Here is a 19,384-nt window from a genome sequence, read left to right on the forward strand (position 1 = left end):
CTACCTATTTAGTGTGCTATAATTTAGAAATTAAATTTATGATATATTATAGCAATTACGAATATGTAAACAACTTTCATATTAATAATTTTTTTTTTTTAAATATTAATTTAATATTTAATTTAATTTCACTGTAATTAGTGATGGGAATGTACAATAGTGAATAAAAAAGTGTGTTATTTAAGAATTTTCATGTAAATGTTACACTTTCAAACCTCCACTTACGTATGAAAGGGACATACCTAAATACTCAAAGATAATAATAATGTGTACCAATACAAAACTGATATGGTTCGCTGAATTGATCCATTTACCTTGCTTATTGTACCATAGTTAATTAAAAAAGTGTGTTATTTAAGCATTTTCATGTAAATGTTACACTTTCAAACCTCCACTTACGTATGAAAGGGACATACCTAAATACTCAAAGATAATGATAATGTATATCAATACAAAACTGATATGGTTCGTTGAATTTATCCATTTACCTTGCTTAGCAGGGAATTTAGTCAAAGTCAATGTGTAGCCTCCTCCCTACTCCAGAGATCAAAATTGACTTGACTGATTAGAAAAACGCGTTAGTGGGAGGTAAACTTTTGTATTGAGAAATCAAAGTTGACTTGACTTACTTGTTAAGTACGTCACAAGCACGTGGATTTTCGTGTCGTTTAGATTGATGACAATTCTACGAAATCATGACCATTGACTTTGCTTGACCCAATCTCAATAATTATTGACTTCAATTGTCTTGACATGCTTTATTAGTTTCATAAGTCCACATCCAAGACTTCACTAAAATGGATTGGCCCACCCAGACCAAGCTATTTATGTGGTTGAGCTATTGTGGTGTCTTCCACATCAACGCATTGCTCACCAGTTTGTAGAGTCATGGCTGCCCTGAGCCAGCAAGACTTGGGTTCAGTAACACAATTACATGATCCAAGGCGTCATAAAAATGATGGTAACAATGTTGAGGACGGTGACGATTTCGCAAGTGATCGATGCAGAACCAGAGTGTCGATGGTATCGATCTTGGCTTTCTTGCCCTGCAACCTCAAGAGCTTTTGGTGTGTTCGTTATGACAGCCCAGCGGCAACCAATGCCCAAAGGTCCATGAAAGGCGAGAAAGATGAGGAGGGTTCCTTCCATCACAGAAACAAAGGAGGGTGGAAAACTATGCCTTTTATCATAGGTGAATTACTGGTATCAGATTTTTTATTTTTTATTTTTTTTAATCATGTTGAATGGGTAATTTTTTTGGATTCAGTGAATTATTATTATTATTATTTTTTTAAACTATAGTGAGTAGGTAATTTTTTGGACTAATCTAAGGGATGTGAGCCTAGGTGAATTACTATTATGTTCTTTTTAAACCATGGTGAATAGGTAATTTTTCAGACTAATCCAGAGTATGTCATCCTAGACTCAACAAAAGGCGAGAAAGATGAGGAGGGTTCCTTCCATCACAGAAACAAAGGAGGGTGGAAAACTATGCCTTTTATTATAGGTGAATTACTAGTATCAATTTTTTTTTTTTAATTTTTTTAATCATGGTGAATAGGCAATTTTTTTGGATTCAGTGAGTTATTATTATTTATTTTTTTTAAACTATAGTGGGTAGGTAATTTTTTGGACTAATCTAGGGGATGTGAGTCTAGGTGAATTACTATTATGTTCTTTTTAAACCATGGTGAATAGGTAATTTTTGAGACTAATCTAGGGTATGTCATCCTAGACTCAACTACTATTATCAGTTTTTTGGTATGTCATCCTAGACTCAACGAAAGGTGAGAAAGATGAGGAGGGTTCCTTCCATCACAGAAACAAAGGACGGTGGAAAACTATGCCTTTTATTATAGGTGAATTACTAGTATCAAGTTTTTTTTTTTTTTTTTAATCATGGTGAATAGGCAATTTTTTTGGAGTCAGTGAATTATTGTTATTTATTTTTTTTAAACTATAGTGGGTAGGTAATTTTTTGGACTAATCTAGGGGATGTGAGTCTAGGTGAATTACTATTATGTTCTTTTTAAACCATGGTGAATAGGTAATTTTTGAGACTAATCTTGGGTATGTCATCCTAGACTCAACTAATATTATCAGTTTTTTTTTAAACCACTGCCAATGGGCAATTCTTTTCTTTGGACTAATCTAGAGACTCAACTACTATTATCAGGTTTTGTTAGCGAATGGTTAATTCTTTAGACTAATGTAAAAGATGTCTGTAAAGACTTATGAATAAGGAGAATCTACTCCTTGAGCCAAAATCATAACCATCATATACTCAATTTGAAGTGCCATTTAATTAATTTCACTGGCAAAACTTATTGTTAAACTACGTATCACTGTATTACTACAATCCGTTTTAGTCCCCAAGTTATTCCGTGATTATTTTAGTCCCAAGTTATTCCATGATTATTTGCTTTTGGATATCCCTAAATTTCATTATTAAGAGTCCGATCCACCCTCGGACTGGCAAAACTTATTGTTAAACTACGTATCACTGTATTACTACAATCCGTTTTAGTCCCCAAGTTATTCCGTGATTATTTTAGTCCCAAGTTATTCCATGATTATTTGCTTTTGGATATCCCTAAATTTCATTATTAAGAGTCCGATCCACCCTCGGACAAGCAGGGGCGTTTTTTTTCTGATAGCAGGCTTTGTTTTATTAGCTATTTACGTATATATGCTATCAATTTGGCCGTATATTTTTATGATAAGAATTGAATTCGTGTTTTGAACTTTTGCATCTTGCATTATTTGGTATCTTGGTAGTCTATTTATTTTGGAAGCCATTGTATTCCTTTCTATTAGAGTTTCATTGTCTCAGCTTCAGGTTGTTAGAGGTCTTTTGTTCCATTGCTGGCAGTTTTGGTTTATCTGGTTTTTTTTGGGAGACTTATTGGTGGGACGAGCCTATTCTAGTGATCTTTTGGCATTGGCAAGGTAAGTTTAGAGTGTTGTTACGAGTTTGGGTTGTTGTATTGAGTCACAGAGTTTTGTTTCTCAACCTTCGGTAGTGGCCCCCTCCTGGACTTTATTCTGGTTGTCCTCTCAGGGTCATTGTTTGCTCTTTCTGTGGCCCATTACCTTGTTGCGCTTTATGTATGTAAGAAGCTTGCCGATTTCTGCTAGGCAATTATCACTCTTTTGCTCCTCGAAGAGATTATATTGGGAGTCTCTGCAAGCCTTGGTTGTGAGAAACCCCTGGTCTAGTTTGTACGGTGTGGGACTCTGGGTATTGTCCAGGGCACTGTGTCGTAGAAACCTCCATTTTACTTTGTGGTTGTGGTTGTGTTCTGGTGTTTGGCTTGAGATTTTGTCGGATGAAAGATCTCTTCTGGTTATTGTGTGCGTGAGCGGGTGTTGCCTCTAGTTTCCTCCTTTTGCAATGACTAGGCAACCTATGTGCTATTGACATGGTCCGTCTGGGCGAGGTGGTCGTAATTCTGCTGGTAGGCTCTGTGCACAACAGGCAGCCCCCCATTATCACACATCAACTTCCCTCGACACCAAAGCAGGCATTTGACAGTTAGAGTCCAAGGTGGCATGTGAATGTCAAGCTTATTATGAGACAACGTTTGCTGCTAAACTATCCAATTGGCTTCCAGACATTGGGAAAATCAGGAATGAAGGAACCAATATCTCCATTCTTTTAGTTTGCATTGGGAGATGAAGACTTTACTTGGCCGAGTTCTGAAGGAAAAAAGAGAAGACATAACGACATAATTTCATTTCTCAATGATATTAGGAGGATTTACCTGGCCGAGCTCTGAAGGAAAAAAAAGGAAGACATACGACATAATTTGATTTCTCAATAATATTAGGAGGATTCCGGAGAACCAAAACATTGCTCGAAAAAGATTGTATGTTTATCTAGCACACCTAGAGAGTCGTAGAGAGTCACTTCCAATGTGAGGGAAATATATCAAGCCGGGCTGGAACTAGTGCACAAGATTCAAAACCAATGACCTTGTTAGACTTTTCATGCTTTCTCTTGTTGTCTTGCTACAAGTTTCTAATATGTTTTTGGTCCGGGATAGTTACACTCCTTTTTGGACCTTTTGTTGGATGTTTTGGGAACGACATTGTACTCTACCTTTCTTTGTGTGAACTTGAAGCCAGAGTCCCATTTTTGTGGGATGTATCTAGATATAATTTTGAAAATGGCTGGTAATAGAAATTTAACTTACGAATTCGTCCATTTTGAAATGGCAGGAAACGAGGCATGTGACAATTTGGCAACTCTGGATTTGTCTTCGAACATGATTGTCTACCGAACAAAACAATTCCACATGCCAAATGTGATGGCTTCATATGTTCTTAACGTGTGGGGCGGAACCACGAATTTTACTCCGCTTCTCGGCGCTGTTGGGAATTTTTCAATGGGGAATACCAAAACCAAATAAACATTAACACCACAGAGACAATGCTCTGTTTCCACTATTCACAGGACCTTTTGCACAGGGAAGCCTTTTAATAAAAATTGACTGAACAGAGTATTACACAGCCATAAAATCATTTCCATTCATTAAAATATAAAGCCTGATACATATGTCTTCCTCTTTGTTGAGAGGGATTCACCAAAATTACTTTCACCCATCAAAACTCTGTTTTCACCTGAGAAATTACTGTGCTGGGTTTACTGCAGTAAAACCCATTTTTACATTTGCTGGTGTAAAACTATTTTTACACATACTGCTGTAAAAATATTTTACACATACAGTAATCTTTACATTACATTCACAATCTCAAAAAAATACCTGAGCGCTCTTTTCATTTGCATTTCAATGCAAATCCAACCTACAAAAAAAACTTACTCAAAACACATGCGCTCCACTTCGTTTCTTTTCTTCATGCACTACTGTGCATTTTCTTCTTTCACACTACACCCTCTTTATTACAATGAGCAACTAGCAACTGGTTTTTATGCACTGCTGTGCATTTACAAAAGTCGCACACACTGTGCGTAGCCACCACATAACACCATTACATAAAAGAGTTGTGCGCAGGCACATTACTCATCACCATAAACGCGCACATCACTATATGCTCCCACAGCCACAAAATACCACAACAAAAAAAACATGACTTAACCTTTTTGCTCACGGGCACACCTAAATAAAGACTACAGCACGCACTATCTAAAAAATCCACACCGTATACTTTTATGACAACGTATATATATAAAAATATATAAAACATATAAAAAACATAAATACGTATGTGCCCATACCCATATTAAAGGGCCTCCAACAAAACACTACGACCAACCATTAATTCTTCCATTCTCGGCGGTCAACAAAAAGACTTCCACTCCACGCAAAATTAATTCGCTGCAGGCCCGTATGCAGCTTCAGAGATCGACGGTGGAGGATGAACAGGCAGATCGGACGGCGGTAATAAATATTGGAAGACATCATGTGACTGAACAATACCTCCCGAGAAACTTACGTTGCGTTACGTCAGTGGTAAACCACGTGTCAGCTCCATATTTTCTCGGAGCTCCTTGCCGGATTATTCCTTCATCGGAAAGCTGGTCCGAGAAGTTCCAGGCGTGTATGCTGAACGGATTCTGGCGATGTTGCCGCTGCGTTGAAATTACGATTTCAACACTCCCCTTTAATTTCAACAGCTGGGCATTCAATCTTACCCAAACACTTCCTCACATGGAGGGATTCCCCAACACTGCTGTTACAAAAGTATCTTCCTCACATAGAGGGATTCACCAACTGCTTCTGATGCAGTTCACAAACAAACAAAGTTGTCTTCCTCTTAATAGAGGGATTAACCTGAAACTGTGCTTAAGAGCACCTTCCTCATGACAGAGGGATTCACCATAACAATGTGCTGAAGAGCACCTTCCTCTTGACAGAGGGATTCACCTGTGACTATGCTGAAAAGCATCATCCTCTTGATAGAGGGATTCACTAATGACAATGTGCTGAAAAGCACCTTCCTCTTTAATAGAGGGTTTCACCAAATGACTGTGCTAAAAAGCACCTTCCTCATTAACAGAGGGATTACAAACTGACACTGCTTTACATGCAGTTTCAAAAACAAACAATCATTGCACTGCTGTGTGTGCAAACTCATTACATTGTTCTTTTATGCTGCTGCATATTCTCTGCTGCACTGTTGTGCCATCTTCTTTGCTGTGTCTATCCCACACTGCTGTGTCTACACTTGCACTGCTTCTGCACTTTTCAAAGACAAAATACTCTGTCTTTTCTGGAACAATTACACTGTCCCAACTTACAAATTTACACTGCTGTGTGTAAACATTTCTTACACTCACTGCTGTTGCATATATTGCATTTCAATTCAATGAACAACAAATTCATTACATTTACCTTTACTGCTGTAAGGAAAATTTCTTTTGCATGTGCTGCTGTTCAAAACTTCTTGCTGCTGCATTTTTCACATTTGCATTGCTGTGTGCTTCTCCTTCTTGCCATCATGCTGCTGTCCATAACTTCTTGCTGCTGCATTTTTCATATTCACTGCTGTCCATACCCATAACCATAGACTGTCATCCCTGGGTTTTTATTTGCTGCTGCGTTGCCTCTGCAATTTGCACTGTCGCTGCCTTTTGTTTCATCATACTGCTGTGCCCATACTCTTGGCACTTCATTCTCCACACAAAAAAATAACACAGGCTGCTGCCTTTTCTTATGCACCCTTGCTTCACACAATCTTAGTCTTCATTTTTTTACACAATGCACTACTGTGCAATTCCTTTGGCTTTCTGCTGCCACACACATTCTTATACATCCAGTGTGCATTAAAAATCTGTTGTCCTTGTTTTTCTTTATGCATTTCTTTGCATGTTGCATTGCATACAAAAAAAACATTACATTTTTCACTGCTGTGTGAAAAATTTCATTGCATTCTCAGCCACTGGGCATTTACGCTCTGCTGCGTTTTGCCTTCTTCTCATTTTCTTCTCACTGCTTTGCATTTTCATTCCCAATACAAAACATTTCCATCTGCTGTGTATTATACTCACTCTGCTGTGAGTATATTCTCTCACTTTACATAAAAGGAAAACTACATTCCATTGCTATGCATTTCAATGCATGTGCACCACAAAAAAATTTCAAATTGCTGTTCACTCTAATCCATGTGCTCCAAAATTTTTTTTCCAAACTGCTGTTTTATGTTCTGTCTTCCCACTGCTGTGAGGGTTTCCATGCTTTGCATTTTTCTCTTATCCCGCTGCTGCTCTTTACATTTCAGCGCTGCCATCTTTTCTTCTTTATGCATTTCTGTGCATATTGCATAAAAACAAAGCAAAAACATTGCTGATTTCATCACTGCTGCATATTACCTTTTAGAGGGATTAACAAAGATTTCATTTGCAACTGCTGCGCTGCAATACATCCTCCATCAACAAATGACTGTTAATACAGTTCAACAAACAAAAATTTACAAGCTCCCCTTTAATGTGTGCTTGTCTTCTTTTGGCAGACTCTTCTCAAAATAAACTTAGATCAGCTGCGTTGCTTAAGGGGCTTTCAGGCTGTATTTCTTTTCTTCTCCATACTTGTGTAACTTTCTTCTTTTGCATGGGTCTAGCTTGTGTAAAATCCCATGTTAAGTTACAATCACATGCCATATGCCCAATGTTATGACACTTGAAGCATTCAACATTTTTCATGAATGAGAATTCATGATTTCTTCTTGTGAAATTACTTCTTGGAGATTGTCGGGGACCACAACATCTATCTCCATGAAATGCTCTACAGTCTTTTGCCATATGACCAAAGTTTGAACAAGCATAACAATAACCATAAAATGAACCTTGGTACCTGGAAGATGGAGGTTTCCTTGATGTACTTCTGAAGCCTTGCTGCCTTGAGATCCTTTGATGATCACCATTGCCTCTTGCCTTCTTGCCATCAGCTACATTTCTTCTTGGAGCTGGTTTTCTACTTGGAGCAGGATCTCTTCTATTGCTGCCTTCATTTTTCTCCTTGCCTTTGCTGGAACTAGGAGCAACACCATCTCTTTCTGGCTTCTTCACATCTCCTTTGCTTGAAGCATCTTCATCCTTGTTTGAGGGTTCACCTACATACCCAAGTCCTGATTTATCAGATGGAGATCTGTGATAGCTGAGCATGTCATCCAAAGCTTGAGAGCTCTTCATGATCTTGTTCATCCCTTCAACCTTCTTCCTGAGGAGGACAATCTCTTCTTCTAGATTTTCACATACATCATTTCTCTTTGCTAGTTGTCCCTCAATTTCTTCGTTGCTACGAGTAGCTTCAGCTGCTACTATTTTGAAGGAGATAATCTCTGTCTTCATTTTGGAGATTTCTTCATCTTTTGCTTGACTGCTCTTCATTTTCTTTTCAGCTCCTTGTGCCTGCTTCCTGGCTTCTTGTAGTTCGGACTTAAGGGAGGAGACCTCTACCTTATACTGTCCAATCTCTTCTACAAGCTTACTTACTCTCATGTGTCTTTGTTCAAGTTGACTTGTCAAGGCATCTGCCTACTTCTTTGCTTCATTCAGCTGATTTGTCATGGATATGACTTCTTCATGATGTTTCTTCTTGCATTTGTCAAGCTCCTTCTTAAGCTTGGCAAGCTCTTCATCCCTTTCTCTTACTTGAAGCTTGATGAGGTCAAGCTTTTCATTCTCAGCTTCTATGATGGGTTCTTCTTGACTCATTGTCATGGTCAGTGCTCCCTTTGCATGAAGGTCATGCAGTCTGTCCCATATATCCTTTGCTGATGTGTATTTTCCTAGATTCCTCTTCACTGAATTAGGGAGTCCATCCAAGATAGTCTTTGCTGCTTGTGCATCATACTCCATGGATTCTTTATCCTTCTTGCTGTCATCATTCACTGACTCCCAGACTTCAATCCCCTCAAACATTAGGAAAGCCCTCATCTTTATTTCCCATACATCAAAGTTTCCATCAAACTTTGGGGTTTCAAATAGAATGTATTCTAATGGATTGCCTTCTAGTTTAGTAGAGGAGGGAGACAAATTTTTAGCAGGCTTGGAGGCTTTCTTCTTTGACCTTGCCATTCTTAACTATACTCCAAAATACTTGACTGTGTTTTTAAAACACCTGACTGTTCCTTTAACAGTAACAAAAAAAACTTAAGAAATACCTGAATCCCTTTGGCTGAAACTTCACACTGCTGGAGAAGCTTTACTGCTGCTGCAACAAGAGTCTTTCCTTCAGCTTCCTTGAGTCTTCAAAGAGCCTAGACTAGCTCTGATACCACTGTTGGAAATTTTTCAATGGGGAATACCAAAACCAAACAAACATTAACACCACAGGGACAATGCTCTGTTTCCACTGTTCACAGGACCTTTTGCACAGGGAAGCCTTTTAATAAAAATTGATTGAACAGAGTATTACACAGCCATAAAATCATTTCCATTCATTAAAATATAAAGCCTGATACATATGTCTTCCTCTTTGTTGAGAGGGATTCACCAAAATTACTTTCACCCATCAAAACTCTGTTTTCACCTGAGAAATTACTGTGCTGGGTTTACTGCAGTAAAACCCATTTTTACATTTGTTGGTGTAAAACTATTTTTACACATACTGCTGTAAAAATATTTTACACATACAGTAATCTTTACATTACATTCACAATCTCAAAAAAATACCTGAGCGCTCTTTTCATTTGCATTTCAATGCAAATCCAACCTACAAAAAAACTTACTCAAAACACATGCGCTCCACTTCGTTTCTTTTCTTCATGCACTACTGTGCATTTTCTTCTTTCACACTACACCCTCTTTATTACAATGAGAAACTGGCAACTGGTTTTTATGCACTGCTGTGCATTTACAAAAGTCGCACACACTGTGCGTAGCCACCACATAACACCATTACATAAAAGAGTTGTGCGCAGGCACATTACTCATCACCATAAACGCGCACATCACTATATGCTCCCACAGCCACAAAATACCACAACAAAAAAAACATGACTTAACCTTTTTGCTCACGGGCACACCTAAATAAAGACTACAGCACGCACTATCTAAAAACTCCACACCGTATACTTTTATGACAATGTATATATATAAAAATATATAAAACATATAAAAAACATAAATACGTATGTGCCCATACCCATATTAAAGGGCCTCCAACAAAACACTACGACCAACCATTAATTCTTCCATTCTCGGCGGTCAACAAAAAGACTTCCACTCCACGCAAAATTAATTCGCTGCAGGCCCGTATGCAGCTTCAGAGATCGACGGTGGAGGATGAACAGGCAGATCGAACGGCGGTAATAAATATCGGAAGACATCATGTGACTGAACAATACCTCCCGAGAAACTTACGTTGCGTTACGTCAGTGGTAAACCACGTGTCAGCTCCATATTTTCTCGGAGCTCCTTGCCGGATTATTCCTTCATCTGAAAGCTGGTCCGAGAAGTTCCAGGCGTGTATGCTGAACGGATTCTGGCGATGTTGCCGCTGCGTTGAAATTACGATTTCAACAGGCGCGTTTCTCTCTGATTCTTATGTTGGCAGATACTGGACTATTTCTCTGGGCTGCATAGCATCTCTCATTGTACGTTGCATTTTCCTTGGATCACTATATTCTGGAAATCCATTTTAGCCAATATTGAGTAATTGGAAAGGCATATTTTAAGCTGTTTTCCTTTTTAATAACAATACAAGCTGAGACTGCAGGCAGTAACTCAGTCAGTGTGCCATAAAGTGGGAAATCTTATGTCTCCCCAACGGCCTTCTAATCTATCGGCTTTTATTGTGAAAGGAATGGCTCTTCTCTCACTTACGTCCATATTTTCACAGTTGAGGCTACCTCCATGCAGCACTAATGCAGGAAACCAGTGCAAACTTGCAACAGCAGGTCAAAATGCCTTGCTCTATTCCTCCTTTACAATGATGGCCATAGGAGCAGGTGGTATTAGATTGTGCTTTGTAGCATTTGGAGCAGATCAATTCGATTCCACTAGCGAAAAGGGGAAGAAAACAATGCAGAGCTTTTTCAACTGGTATTACTTTTCATTCGCCATATCGATGATGGTTGCTGTCACTATCATAGTATACATTCAAGATAATGTTAGCTGGAGTTGGGGTTTGGGTATCCCCACCATTCTGATGTTTGTTTCTGTCACGATCTTCCTCCTGGGCTCAAAGCTCTACATTCGTGTTCCACCGAAGGGAAGCTCATTCACCAGCTTCCTGCAAGTAATGGTTAGTGCAGCAAGAAAACGACATCCGAGTACTATGACCCTCCACAGAACGGAGTTGTCGAATCGAGGATTTCTGTTATAGACCAATTCATGTGAGTTCACATAACCAAAAGTATGATGGATTTAGCAGTACACGTGAAGTGTTCGTGTTCGCTCTGGTTAATTTTTCATAAAATATATAAAACAATAATCCCTGTTCTTCATTATGAATAGTTCAATTGACGGAAATATTGGGTAAATATTTTTCAGGTTTCTGAACAAGGCCTCTATAAAAACCCCACAAGATTTCAAGGAAGACGGCTCTGTTGCCCTTCCATGGAGACTGTGCAGCCTCCAGCAAGTGGAAAAACTGAAAACGGTGATTAGAATACTGCCCGTATGGTCAACCACGATTGACATCTTCGTGTGTCTGACACAGCTAAACACATTCTTGATTCTGCAAGCATTGACAATGGTCAGACACGTGGGCAAGCACTTCTAGATCCCTGCAGGATCATTTGGAATCTTCACGATGCTGGCACTTGCCTTGTTTTTGCCCATCTACGACAGATTTATCATGCCATTCTCCAGGCGAATGACCAAGGAAGGAAAAGGCATAACACTCTTACAAAGAATGGGGGTCGGATTAGTCCTCGCTATCTTGGCACTGGCCTTTGCCGCTGCAGTACAAAAGAAGCGGCGGAACTTGGCGTTAAGCCACGGTTTCATGGATAAACCGGTGGATGTGATTCCGATGTCAGCACTGTGGCTGGTTTCTCGGTATTCTGTGGACGGTCTGGTAGAGGCTTTCAGTGCAATCGGACAGATCGAATTTGTGTACGGTCAATTCTCCGATAATATGAGGAGTATAGCTAGTGCCCTCGTGTCCATGGGTTTGGGTAATTATCTAAGCATTCTCATCGTCAGCATTGTGCATAACACCACAGGTGGCCACGCTCACCATCACTGGGTAGCATGTAGTTCGAATAGGGGAAATGAAGAAAGAAAATAAACATTCAGTTATACATAGACCAAGAAAGATTTATAACTGATTTGAAAATTGAAACCAAACACACAAATAAACACATAGGATTTACATGGTAAAACCTTGACAAGGTGTTAAGGAAACATCCACAGGGCAAGGGATTGGAATCTCTATTAATTCAACAATGATTCTCCACGATTACATTTCTAGGGAATTCACTAGTTTTATACAAGCCTCCTCCGTTAATCTCGGGCATTGACTAATTTTATACAAGCCTCCTCCGTTACATAACCGCTGTTTCCGTATAAAACTAACTAGTAGTAACTAATACAATTATTACTCATATTTACATAATTCGTTGTCAAACTTCCAACAAACTCCACCTTGACAACAATTTTCCTAATCCCTTGCCCATGCCCATTCATCATGCTTTCTGCAGGCCAAGAGAAACTAAACACCATCGCAACTTCTCTACTGTCACTGACTTTGTGAATATGTCTGAACAATTCTTTCTCGTATGGACCTTTTGAAGAGCTTTTTTTCCGTCATCGATCACATGTCTCAGAAAATGATACCTTACATCAATGTGCTTGGTTCTGTTGTGATAAGCAGGATTTGTAGCCAAGTGAATAGCACTTTGACTGTCACAAAGTACATTCACTCTCTCCTGCGTCCTTCCAATCTCATCAAGCAAACCCTTTAACCAGATTGCTTCTTTACTGGCATCTGAAGCAGCGATATATTCTACTTCGGTAGTGGACAATGCTACTGTTTCTTGAAGCTTTGACATCCAACTAATTGCTCCACTTGCAAGACTAAAGACATAACCTATAGTGGATCTTCTTTTGTCCAAATCACCTGCATAATCAGCATCTACATATCCGCAGACTGATCCTTCACTACCACTACAGATGATGCAATGGTCACTTGTGCCTATTAGATATCGAAGCACCCATTTCACTGCTCGCCAATGTTCTTCACCTGGATTTGCCATGAGCCTGCTGACAACTCCAACTGCATGTGAAATGTCAGGTCTTGTAGATACCATCGCATACATTAAGTTTCCTACAACATTTGCATATGGTACATAAGACATATACTACTTTTCTTCATCAGTTCTAAGACTCAAAACCGAAGAAAGCTTAAAATGGGAAGCTAGTGGAACATTAACAGGTTTCACATAGTTCATACAGAATGTTTCAAGTACTTTCTCCACATACTTCTGCTGTGATAACCAAAGCTTACCACTTTTCCTGTCTCTGTGTATCTCCATGCCCAAGATATGTTTTGCTGCTCCAAGATCCTTCATATCAAACGTCGTAGAGAGCTGAGCCTTTAACCTGTTGATCTCTTCCATGATTTTGCTTGCAATAACCATATCGTCAACATACAAAGCTAAGATAATGAATATTCCATTGAAACTTTTGAAGTATACACAATGATCATACTCCTTATAAGGTTTTGGCTCACCATGAAGGAATCAAACTTCTTGTACCATTGTCTGGCAGATTGCTTTAGACCATACAATGATTTCCTGAGCTTGCAAACTAATCTTCTGTTGCGACCTTGTACAAAACCTTCTGGCTGTTCCATATATATCTCTTCATTCAAATCACCATGTAGAAAAGTTGTTTTAACATCTAACCATTCTAACTCAAGATTAAGTAACGCAGTTAGTGCCAACACAGTACGAATAGAAACAAGTTTTACAATTGGAGAAAAGATCTCATGAAAGTCTATACCTTCAACTTGAGAATACCCTTTCGCTACCAGTCTCGCCTTATACCTTTCAATACTTCCATCAACTTTCCATTTCAGTTTGAAGACCCACTTGCATCCAACAACACTTCTCCCTTCAGGAAGCTCTACAAGATCCTAGGTATTGTTCTTGGCTAAGGAATCCATTTCTTCTTCCATAGCCGTTTTCCATTTTTCGCTATCTGTATCATCTACTGCTTCCTGATAACAAGAAGGTTCCCCATATTCAGTAATCAAAGCAAAAGATGAAGCAAAATCTTCATACTTTTTGGGAGTTTTCCTTTCCCTTGTAGACCTTGTTAGAGCATCTGGTTGCTGAACTGGTTCAAAAACTTGAACTGGTTTAGAAGCTTCAATGGCTTCCTTTGTATCTTCAACACCTTTTTCTCCAGAAGTCTCTCCTTCCTTTTGACTGTCACCGCAAGGTCTAGCCTCCAACTGAACTCGTTGATTTGGTGATACCTATTCCTGTTCAATTCTTTCAATATTTGATTTTAAAAGAGAAGATTCATCAAATGTTACATCTCTACTAATGACTATATTCCGCAATGTAGGATCCCACAACCTGTATCCTTTCACTGCATAGTCATACCCAACAAAGACATAACATTTCGATTTTGGATCTAATTTTGAACACTGATTTTTAGGAATAAGTGAATAAGCATCATAGCCAAATATCTTCAAATGTGAATAATCACAACACTGACCTGTCCAAACTTCTTCAGGAATTTTACAATTAATTACTACTGAAGGTGATCTGTTAACTAAATAACAAGCAGTAGATACTACTTCTGCCCACAACTCCTTTTGCAAGTTAGTATTGCTGATCATGCTTCTGACTCTTTCCATAAGAGTCTGATTCATACGCTCAACAACACCATTTTGTTGAGGAGTATAAACAACAGTTTTGTATCTAATAATTCCCTCATCCTTACAGTATTGTTCAAATTCAATTGAAGTGAACTCACCACCATTGTCAATTCTTAAACATTTAATAGATTTGCCTGTTCTTTTCTCTACCATTGCTTTAAATTGTTTAAAAACATTGAATACATCAGCGTTCTTTTTTAGCATAAAGACCCAAACTTTACGGGAGAAATCATCAATAAACGTTAAAAAATATAGAGCACCTCCATATGATACAACAGGGGATGGTCCCCACAGATCAAAATGAATATAGTCTAAAATATATTTACTATTATGATTTCCAACTTTAAATCTCTATTTACACTGTTTTCCATACACACAATGTTTACAGAAATCTAACTTCAAGGATTTCAGATCAGGAAGAGATTTACGTTTCATCAGTATTTGAAGACCTTTCTCGCTCATATGACCTAATCGCTGATGCCACAGACAGGTACCTGCTTCTTCCTTTTCTGATGCAACCGCTGCTTCACTGACCTGAGTACTTCCTTTTAACCTGTAAAAATTTCCGACCTTTTCTATTTTCATAACCACTAGGGCTCCTTTAAAGAATTTTAAGATGCCATCCTGACCTATAAACTTATAACCATCTAAATCCAACACTCCCAAAGAAATCAATTTTTTCTTCAAATCAGGTACATGTCTAACACTAGTTAATGTTCTAACTGTGTTATCATACATCTTAATCATGATATTCCCCATCCCAACAGTCTGACATGACACATTATTACCCATAAACATAGAACTACCATTTACATTTTCATACGAAATAAACCAATTTCTTTGTGGACACATGTGATGAGAAGCACCAAGGTCTAACAACCAGCTTTCTAAACCCTAAGAGACATTACATTCAGGTGAAATTTCATCTATCATACATAATCCTTCAGTAGATAAAACTTTGTCTATCATACCTGAATCGACCTGATTCGCTTCCTTCTTCGGGTTAATCATACCTGAATCGACCTGATTCGCTTCCTTCTTTGGGTTATCAAATTCTTTTCATTTCCAACAGTCTTTCTTCAAGTGTCCAATTTTATTGCAATGCCAACATTTTGCCTTACATTTCTTTTCCTTCAATTTAGATTTGGAAGACACACTCGGTTTTTCTCCTCTTTCCTTTGAGCGTCCTCTAGCTACCATGGCTTCTGATGCAGTTGTTTGAGTACTAGATTTCCTTCGTACTTCTTCAGACAAGCGAGCTCCCATGATTGATTCAAACTTCAAAGAATCAGCAGTGCTCAAGATGATTGAAGTTACGAAGTGATCCCATGATTCGGGTAGAGAACACAACAAGGTTATGGATTTATCTTCTTCCTAAATTTTAACTTCCATATCTATTAATTAGCATATAAGTGTATTAAAAACATTCAAATGTTCTACAACTTTTGAACCTTCTTTCATTTGAACATTGTACAACTGTCTTTTCAGATAAATTCTATTGGTTAATGACTTTGTCATATAGAGATTTTCCAGTTTTTCCCACAATCTTGAAGTTGTACTCTCTTCAACAATGTTGAAGCTCCTTCACGCAGGGCAGCAGATGGGCACGCAATAGTGGTGCCTTCCTTGATGTAGTTGTAACTTCACACGCAGGGCAGCAGATGGTTTTTTTGGTTCCTGCGTCCTCCTTTCTCTTTATGGAGGTCGGTGCCTCCTCTTCACGCTAAGCAGAGCAGAGTAACTTCACACGTAGAGGGTCTGGTGGCTGCAACTGCTCCACGCTTCTCACCTAACCAACACGCAGAGGGGACAACACACAGAGGGTTTGGACTACTCCACGCTTCTCACCCAACCAACACGCAGAGGGGACTCCGAACAACATGCATAGTGGTCACATAACACGCAGCAATGGTCAGCTCTGGTCTTCCAACAATGATGTTTGCAGGCAGGCTTGTCCTCCTCTCCTTCACGCAGGCAGATGGGCTTCTCCACGCAGCAAACTAGTCACTTTTCACACAGACGCAGAAGGATTTCTCAAGCAATGAGTTCTCCCTCATGCACAGGCAGATTTCTGAACCTCTTCTTCACGTAGGACTCAACTCAACTCATAAGCTCTGATACCAATTGTAGTTCGAATAGGGGAAATGAAGAAAGAAAATAAACATTCAGTTATACATAGACTAAGAAAGATTCATAATTGACTTGAAAACTAAAACCAAACACACAAATAAACACATAGGATTTACGTGGTAAAACCTTGACAGGGTGTCAAGGAAACATCCACGGGGTAAGGGATGGGAATCTCTATTAATTCAACAACGATTCTCCACGATTACATTTCTTGGGCATTCACTAGTTTTATACAAGCCTCCTCCATTACATAACTGTTGTTTCGGTATAAAACTAACTAGTAGTAAGTAATACAATTATTACTCATATTTACGTAATTCGTTGTCAAACTTCCAACATAGTGCAGAATCTGAACAAGGCGAAGCTCGATAACTTTTACTGGTTAATAGCAGGATATGGCACTGTGAATATGCTGTATTTCGTCATCATTTCTCGCTGCTACATATATAAAGCTACCGTCAACGATTAAATAGCGTAGACATCCATTATGGGAGAAGGCAATCAAATCTTTCCTTCGTAGTAGGTTACATATGCACATTTTTTTGTCTTAGCCTATTTGTTATAGGTTAGGGAAGTTTTGGGCATATTTTTTAGTTTAATTGGCACAAAATCTGATAGGGATTTACTCTATCTATATGTTACGGAAGTTTTTTTGCATTTTTTTTCGTTTTAGCTTGTTTGTTAGAGGTTATGGAAATTTTGGGCATATTTTTTAGTTTAATTGGCACATAATCTGATGTAGATTTACTCTGTCTATACCTTGCTGAAGTGTTTTTGGCAATTTTTTTATTTATTTAATTGGTAAAGGTTTGTTTGAATAACTAGTATAGATTTATTTTAACCATAAATTTAGTAAGAGTATAGAAAGATCAAATCTATTTTAGAGTACAAAAAATGAATAAAATGTTTATATTTCAAATTTGATCTCTTGAAACTTGTTAGATCTTTATATATATATATAATTTTCCTCGTTTAAGTTATATTTTTAACTGTATAAAATTCAGAATTTACTTGAGGATAAAATAGTGAAATTGTTTAAAAAAATTAAGCATAATTTTTTTTTTTTTTCAATTACTCTATATAATGTATATATAACTTATTGTTTATTACTTTTAATTGCTTCTGTTATAAGATTGTGTTGTTTCATATGAATATCTAAATATTTTATTAGTGGTTGAGTGAATTTTTGTTATGGTCAGCTATGAGATTATTGATATCTTAAACAAAACCAACAAATATATATTTTTTGTTTTTATTATATCTAACATTTTTTAAAATATATTATTTTTAAATTTAAAAAAACCAAATATCCACTCTAAAATAAGCACAACCAAACTACATATCTCCCTAATACTAGACCATACTAGACTACCTTAATATTATACTGTAAAATAACTCTATAAACTCAACAAGTTTGAATTTTCAACTACAATTAACTGTTATAAATTTTCTACATTCCATGATTTGTTAAAATGATGCTATTAATGTTTTATGGACTATGTGCATGTTACAAATATTGCATGACGTGTTAAAATTATGCTATTAATGTTTTATGGACTATTTACATGTTACAAATATTGCATGACTTGTTAAAATTATGCTTAATGCCTTATCAAACATGTACGGCGTAAAAGTCTTCGAAGCATCTATCACTATCCATTTGACTATGTAAAGCTTTAAAGCATATGTCACTATCCATTCCAAGCTCTCTGCGCTTGAAAGTCTCGGAAGAATCTGTCACCTTATCATTACAATAATATTGTCATATACATGTTAGTTTTAATTTTAGAAAACAATCTCAGTTTTTTTTAATTTGCAACATAATAATAATTTTTTTCCCTATTCATTTTCTTAGGCTTTAAGTAATGTTATAACGAATAATCGTTGTGTAGATCATCAGTTTTAAAAGTAAATTTTTTAAGTTAACAGTTTTTGAATAAATCTATATATATTTTTAATAGAATTTTAATTTTTTTATTTTAATTATTAATAATTACTAAATGAATAATAAATTTAATATTTATAAAATATTTTTAATAATATTTTCATACAAAAATTTAAATATTTATTTTTAAAGTAGTTATATTTTATATTTTATGTTAATTAAATTAATTAATTAAAAAATGTTATATGAATAAGTGTGCTGTAAAATGAGTGGTGATTTTCTTAGTATGTGGTACTGATAAGTCTTAATAAAGGCTCATAGTATTATAACAAAACCTATTTATGTTTTGAATGTTTTGAAAATTTCTTCAGTAAAGTGGGAGTAAATATCCATGGTTAACAATGCTATTATACATACATAAGTGAGCCTAATGGTGAAGAGCATGCGTTTCCTTCTACGAAGTCACAAGTTCAAAACCAAAGGGGTAGAGTGAAGAACTACTTTATAGGAGGTTGAATTTAATAGATAATAAAATAATGATTTAGTTGAATTTTATGAACTTTTCTAA

At 37.2% G+C, this 19,384-nt stretch overlaps 1 pseudogene; it reads left to right on the top strand.

Moving 5' to 3' along the window:
• The first annotated feature begins 888 nt into the window (after positions 1 to 888).
• Positions 889 to 17,400, top strand: LOC149142996 (protein NRT1/ PTR FAMILY 2.9-like; annotated as a pseudogene).
• Positions 17,401 to 19,384: the final 1,984 nt, after the last annotated feature.

Source organism: Pinus tabuliformis, chromosome X (assembly GCF_031772625.1).
Source record: "Pinus tabuliformis cultivar Carrire ecotype Pingquan chromosome X, CPIR1, whole genome shotgun sequence".
Taxonomy (NCBI): Eukaryota; Viridiplantae; Streptophyta; class Pinopsida; order Pinales; family Pinaceae; genus Pinus; species Pinus tabuliformis.